The sequence below is a fragment of the Balaenoptera acutorostrata genome, chromosome 2 (genome assembly GCF_949987535.1).
Source record: "Balaenoptera acutorostrata chromosome 2, mBalAcu1.1, whole genome shotgun sequence".
In the NCBI taxonomy this organism is placed as follows: Eukaryota; Metazoa; Chordata; class Mammalia; order Artiodactyla; family Balaenopteridae; genus Balaenoptera; species Balaenoptera acutorostrata.
The window spans coordinates 173,687,925-173,695,422 of NC_080065.1; positions in this window are offsets into that span (position 1 = coordinate 173,687,925).

Consider the following 7,498-nt stretch of genomic DNA (forward strand, 5'->3'; position numbering starts at 1 on the left):
AAATGATCACTACAATAAGTTTCGTTAACACATCCATTACCTGACATAGTTACAGTTTTTTTCCCTTGTGTTGAGAACTTTAAGATCTATTTTCTCAGCAAATTTCAAACATACAATACAGTATTGTTAACTATAGTCATCATGCTGTACATTACATCCCCAGAACTTATTTATCTTGTCACTGGAAGTTTGTACCTTTTGACTCCCTTCACCCATCTCCCCTACCCCACAGATGCAAAAGGTGAAGATGTGTTTCTGTGAGTTCATTTTTTTAGATTCCACATATAAATGGAACCTATGTGTGGTATCTACATGTAAGTGGGGATCATACAGTATTTGTTTTTCTCTGTGTGACTTATTTCACTAAGCATAATACCCTCAAGGTCCATCCATGTGGCTGGAAATAGCAAGATTTCCCTCTTTTCAATGGCTAATAGTCCCTTGTATACATATTCCACATTTTGTTTATCCAGTCATCTGTTGATGAACACATAGGTTGCTTCCATGTCCTAGCTATTGTAAATAATGCTGCAATGAAATGGGAGTGCAAATATCTTTTTGAGTGAGTGTTATTGCTTTCCTTCAGATAAATATACAGAGGTGGAATTGCTGGATCATATGGTAGTTCTAATTTTACTTTTTTTTTAGGAACCTCCATACTGTTTTCCATAGTGGCTTCGTCAATTTACATTTCTACCAACAGTGCAAGAGGGTTCCTTTTTCTCCATATTCGCACCTCCAATTGTTACCTCTTGTCTTTTTTTTTTTTGGGGGGGGGGGGCGCACCGCAGGCATGTGGTATCTTAGTTCCCCGACCATGGATCGAACCCACGCCCCCTGCAGTGGAAGCACGGAGTTTTAACCGCTGGACTGCCAGGGAAGTCCCACTCTTGTCTTTTTGATGCTAGCCATTTTAACAGGTGTGAAGTGGTATTTCACTGTGTGTGTTTTTTAAAATTAATTAATTAATTTGGCTGCGTTGGGTCTTCGTTGCTGCGCGCGGGCTTTCTCTAGTTGCGGTGAGCGGGGGCTACTCTTCGTTGAGGTGAGTGGGCTTCTCACTGCGGTGGCTTCTCTTGTTGCGGAGCACGGGCTCTAGGTGCGTGGGCTTCAGTATTTGTGGCACACGGGCTCAGTAGTTGTGGTGCATGGGCTTAGTTGCTCTGCAGCATGTGGGATCTTCCCGGACCAGGGCTCGAACCCATGTCCCCTGCATTGGCAGGTGGATTCTTAAACACTGCACCACCAGGGAAGTCCTTTTTAAAAAAAAAAAAAAAATTTATTTATTTATTTTGGCTGCACTGGCTCTTAGATATGGCAGGCGGGACCTTCGTTTTGGTGTGCAGGATCTTTAGTTGTTGCATGTGGACTCTTAGTTGCAGCATGCATGCAGGATCTCGTTCCCCGACCAGGGATTGAACCTGGGTCCTCTGCATTGGGAGCGTGGAGCCTTACCCAGTGGACCACCAGGGAAATCCCTGCCTTTTCATTTTGTTGATGGTTTCCTTTGCTGTGCAGAAGCTTTTTAGTTTGATATAGTACCACTTGTTTATTTCTTTACTGCTTTCTGTTGCATGAAGCAACTATTTTCTAATGTAACATTTTACTTCCTTTAATGATTTTTTTCACTATATTTTTTGAGTTATTTCCTTAGTGCTTGCTTTAGGGCTTACTGTATACATCTCAACTTAGAATCTTCTTGGATTTATGCTGCCTTAATTTTAAGGACATAACAGAAATGTTGCTCCTACATAGCTCATTTCCTCTTCCCCTTTTTGTCCTATTATTGTTATACATATTACATCTATATATGTTACAAAACAAACAATACATTGTTATAATGATTACTCCATGCAGTTATATGTCTGTTAAAGAATCCAAGAAAATAAAGGAGGGCAAGTATATATTTATAGAGTTGTTATATTAATTTTCTCCTTTTGAATTTCTGGTTCTCTTCCTTTGTTTTTGTCGATTAGAGTTACTGAAATGGAGCAGGACCCTATAGTCCTTCCCCCCCCATGTCCTCTGCTTGCCTTTTGTCTGTGACAAAAACTTTAGCCAAAGCATAAGTTTAATCAGAGAAGTGAGAAAAATGCATAAACAAAGGAAAACAGTCCAACAAGACTAAATAATAATAGTTTAGTCAATAAACATAGTCAAGGACCTTTAGTTCCTCTTCATGGGCTATAGATAATATTCTGAGCTATATCCTGTGAGCTGTCTTATAGGTACCAAAATCCTCACCAGGTGGAAGAAGTTAACTACATGATGACCAGACTGTAGCCATGACATAAGCTGCCACAATTCCAAGAACTGGCCTCAAGGAAATGGGAACAAACCGACCCTAGAACTGAAAATTAACTGTACTTAAAACAATCAAGATGACGCTGGTCAGACAACCGCGTGACCAATTTCAAGACGACTGCCAGAGCTGACTGTGCAATTTCTGCACGTAGCCCCCTCCCTCTGTCTATAAAAGCTCTTGCCCACTGATTGTCAGTTGGGGGGAGTTGGCTTTTGGAAGGAGTTACCCCCCTCCCCCCCGCCGCCACTCGGTTGCCGGCATCCAAAATAAAGCAAACTTTCCACCAGCTTGCCTATTATTTATTTGTTTGTTTGTTTGTTTGTTTGTTTATTTATTTTTGGCTGCGTTGGGTGTTCGTTGCTGCACGCGGGCTTTCTCTAGCTGCGGCGAGCGGGGGCTACTCTTCGTTGCAGTGTGCGGGCTTCTCATTGCGGTGGCTTCTCTTGTTGTGGAGCACGGGCTCTAGGCATGTGGGCTTCAGTAGTTGTGGCACGTGGGCTCAGTAGTTGTGGCGCATGGGCTTCGTTGCTCCGCGGCATGTGGGATCTTCCCGGTCCAGGGCTCCAACCCGTGTCCCCTGCATTGGCAGGCGGATTCTTAACCACTGCGCCACCAGGGAAGCTCTAGCTTGCCTCTTTATTGGCGTTTGAGCAGCGAGCAGCCGGACTGCACTTTCAGTAACATTACTACCTGGTGTCATTTCCTGACTTCAATACAGCTTTGTTCCTCTCATCTCCTTTGCGCTATTATTGACAAATATATTACATTTCTATATGTTATAGACCCCCAAATAAAATTAATATATATTTTTATACACCCGCTTTTTAAAATCTGATGAGACAAAAGGAGAAGAAATATGCATGTATGCTGTTTATTATAATTACAGAATTACCTTAATCTGTGGTCTTTAATTTTTTTGTATGCATTCCAATTAATGCTTTTTATATCCCCCCCCCCCCCGCATTTTGGGGTCTTTCTGTGCTGAAGAAGTCGTGATCCCAACATGGGCAGGAGATAAGTTAGTCCATGTCTTCCAGGTGGACACTTAGGTTGTGAAAATTGGGAAACTTGGCGGGAGAACATGATGGAGGAAGGGCGGTCAGGGCATCAGGCCTACACCCTCCTGGCTCTGGCCCCTTGCCTGGGCCGTCCGACAGGCGAGAGGCGACTCCACCCGAACAGCGCTGCCGCAAGTGTCCACTAGGTGGCAGCAGAGCCCTTGCCCGTCTTTGCCGGGTCGAGGCCAATAGCCGGTGACATCCGGGTGGGATACGCACAGGTTCGAATCCCACCGAGTGTTTCCGGGCGCATCACTGCTCTGGGCTTCAGTTTCCCTATCCGTAAGGTGAGGTTAATAATAGTCCCCAGCTCTTAGGATTGTTGGGAGGTTTAAATGGCGTGTAATTGTTTGGACTGGGGTGGCAGGGGCTCTGCCTTTGCTGGCTGTGCCCTTCCCACTGTGCCTGAACTCTAGGCCTCGGTTTCCCCAGGCTGCGGGGAGGGAACAGGCGGTGGAAAGAGGTCCTGGAACCTGGGGCACAAATCGAGTCCTGGGAGGGCAGGAGAGGGTCCAGAAGAGGAGAAGTAAGAAGGACAGGGGAGGAGAAGGGAAAGGGGAGGAGGATGAAGTAGAGAGGGAGGGTCACAGGCAGAGCCCTGGCCTTGGACCTGGCGCTTCTATCTCCAAAGCCTGGGTCAGGGTGACCCCTGCAGCTAGGAGGAGGAACGAACGTGTGGGGTGTGTGTGTGTGTTCTGCCTAAAAACCTTTTTTTTTTTTTTTTTTTTTTTGGCATTTTGGTTCTGCCTGACAAGTTTTGCCATGGTCTCCGCCACGCCCCGACCCACCCTCTTGCGCCTGCGCACCCCTCCCGGCTCCCCCACCTCGCGCCACGCAGGAACCCGAGCCGGATAAGCTGGTGCTGGACCGGGGATCTCAAGCCAGGCGTCCCTCCGTTTCTGTCATCACCATTCATTTAGGTGCAGCCAGGTTCCTGGTTCGAGAGGCGGCCCCTGAGCACCCGGGAACAGTTTGTTAATCCAGGCTTCTCGGGTGCACCTCGGCTTGCATCACCAAGTAGCCCCTCCTATCTTGACTGTCACCTTCGGAGCTCCCCTATCTTGCCCACCCCCTTCTCCATCTCGGCTACTGGCACCTCCATCCTTCCAGAGCTCGGCTGGCAGGAGTTCTGCTCCTGTCTTTTTGTCCCCAAAACGTCCCCAAGACATCCACTCCCTTGTACCCCAGGTGCCACCCCATCCTGGCCCTAGCCTCCTGCCCCCTCCTCTCCTGTCCCCAACTGTCCCTACTCCCAACTTCCTAGGGCTCCTCCGCCAAATTCATTCATTCACTCATTCATTCATTCATTCATCAGTGCTTACTGTGTATCGGGAACTGGGACACAGCACTGACAAGGATAACCAAAAACTCCAGCCCTGGGGGAGCTGACATACTAATGGGGGAAATGGACAAAAACAAGATAAGAAAAATCCATGCCACAGCAGAGCGTGGTGTGTGCTGGGGAGAAAAATTAAGTGAGGAAGGTGCTCTCTGTGGGCTCCGTGCAGCTATCTCCCCCCAACCCACGCCCAGGGGCCAGACCCCCATTTCCCTTTCTCAGCCTAATTTGGGGTGGGGGAGTCCTAGGGCGTTGTGAGGTGGGGGAAACAAAGCAATCTGGAGGCTCCACTTCCCCCAGCTTCAATTTTCCCATCTGTAAATGGGAATCACAGTGCACACCTCTGAGGTTGTTTTGAGGATTAAATGAGTTACTATGTGTCAAAAGCCTCAGTGGGGGGCTTCCCTGGTGGCTCAGTGGTTAAGAATCTGCTTGCCAATGCAGGGGACGTGGGTTCAGTCCCTGGTCAGGGAAGATCCCATATGCTCGGAGCAAGTGAGCCTGTGCACCACAACTACTGAAGCCCGCACGCGACAACTACTGAAGCACGCGCGCCTAGAGCCCGTGCTCCGCAACAAGAGAAGCCACCGCAATGAGAAGCCCGCGCACCGCAATGAAGAGTAGCCCCTGCTCGCCGCAGCTAGAGAAAGCCCGCGCACAGCAACAAAGACCCAACACAGACAAAAAAAGAAAAAATAAAATAAAAGCCTCAATGGGTGCCTGGTGTACTGGTGAGCGCTTGATATGTGTTTGCTGTTCTCATTATCAGTGATGGGTTTGGTTCATGGTCAAGCTCCGAACAGCAGCTCCAGGAATTCCCATTTCCCCTCGCAATCTATGTAGTTAAATATGTTTCATTTTTTTGATCAAACATTTAACTTTTAAACACTATTAACAGATACAAAATTCAACAGGCACAAAAAGGTAAACAACATAAACTGTCTCCCTCTTTCACCTATCATGGCTCCCCGGTTCTCTGCCCCAGCGGACACCATGGGAACAAGTTGTTTATGTTTCCCTGCAAAGAGAGTCTTCACCAATAGGAGGAAATCTTCATTGTCTCTTCTCTTTCTATACAAACTGAAGCTTCCTGCCCAGACTTCCTGCACCTTGCTTTTTCCCTCACAGAATATCTGGGAGGTCTTCCCACACTGTCAGCATTGGGCTACTTTATTCTTTTGCATATCTGCATAATATTCCATGCTGAGAATGGCCATAGTTTATTCAGTGAATCCCCTGTGGCTGGACATCTAGGTTGTTTTCAACTGATTGCTGTTATAAGAGTGCTTTGATGAATAAATAACAGTGCATAGGTATCATTCCTGGAAGGCTCATTTGCTAGAAGGAGACTTGCTGGGTTTCGGGGCAATTTCTTCAGCTTCGTCTGGTCCCTTCCATCGGGCTGGGTCATTTCCACTTTTTTTTTTTGGCTGTGCTGCACGACTTGTAGGATCTTAGTTCCCCAACCAGGGATCAAACCCACAGCAGTGGAAGCGAGGAGTCCTAACCACTGGACCACCAGGGAATTCCCTCATTTCCACTCTTGACAGCAGCAAATGAGAATTTGTTCCTGCAGACCCTCAAGAATACACCAAGTTCTCACACTTTTCATCTGTGATGGTCTGACAGGTGGGAAATGGCCCTTTGGTATTCCTTCCTCCCTACCACCCATCTTTTCGGCTTGACTGAAGTATAATTGGAGTCCACAAAATTGCACTTATTTAAAATGCACACTTTACATAGTTTTGATAAGTGTGTAAATCTATGAAATCATGACTTCGATTAAGATCATGAACACCGGGCTTCCCAGGTGGTGCAGTGGTTGAGAATCGGCCTGCCAATGCAGGGGACACGGGTTCGAGCCCTGGTCCGGGAAGACCCCACGTGCGCGGAGCAGCTAAGCCCGTGAGCCACAACTACTGAGCCCGCGTGCCACAACTACTAAAGCCCACGCGCCTAGAGCCCGTGCTCCACAACAAGAGGAGCCACCGCAATGAGAAACCCACGCACTGCAACGAAGAGTAGCCCCCGCTCGCTGCAACCAGAGAAAGCCCGCGCACAGCAACGAAGACCCAACAACGAAGACCCAATGCAGCCAAAAATAAATAAATAAATTTATTTAAAAAAAAAAAATCATGAACGCCATCCCCCACAGTATCCTGCACCCCTTTGCTGTGCTTTTTCTCCACTTTCATCCCCAGGCAACCCTGATCTGCTTTCTGTCACTAAGATGAGTTTGCACGGTCCAGAATTTTATATGGAAGCTTCATGCTTGTCTTCTTTCACTCAGCATGATGATTCAGAGATTGTTCCATGTTGTTGTTTGTATCAATAGTTCATTCCCTTTTATTGCTGAGTTGTATTGCACTGGATGGCTGGACCACAGCTTGTTCATTCATTCACCTGCTGATGAGCTTTTAGGTTGTTTTCCGTTTAAGACTATTACAAATAAAGCTTCGATGAACGGTGGAATACAAGGCCTTGCATGGACATCCATTTTATTTTCTCTAAATACCTAGGAGTGGAATCGCTGCGTCAGAGTGTAATTCTATGTTCAGCTTTAAGAAACTGCCAAACTCTTTTCCACAGTGGCTGCATCATTTTGCGTTCCCAACAGCAATGCATTGTCAACACTTGTTATTGTCTATCTTTTTAAATTTTTCCCATTCTAGTGGGTGTGAGATGGTATTTTCATGTGGTTTTTTTTTTAATTAATTAATTAATTAATTTATTTATTTTTGGCTGTGTTGGGTCTTCGTTTCTGTGAGGGCTTTCTCTAGTTGCGGCAAGTGGGGG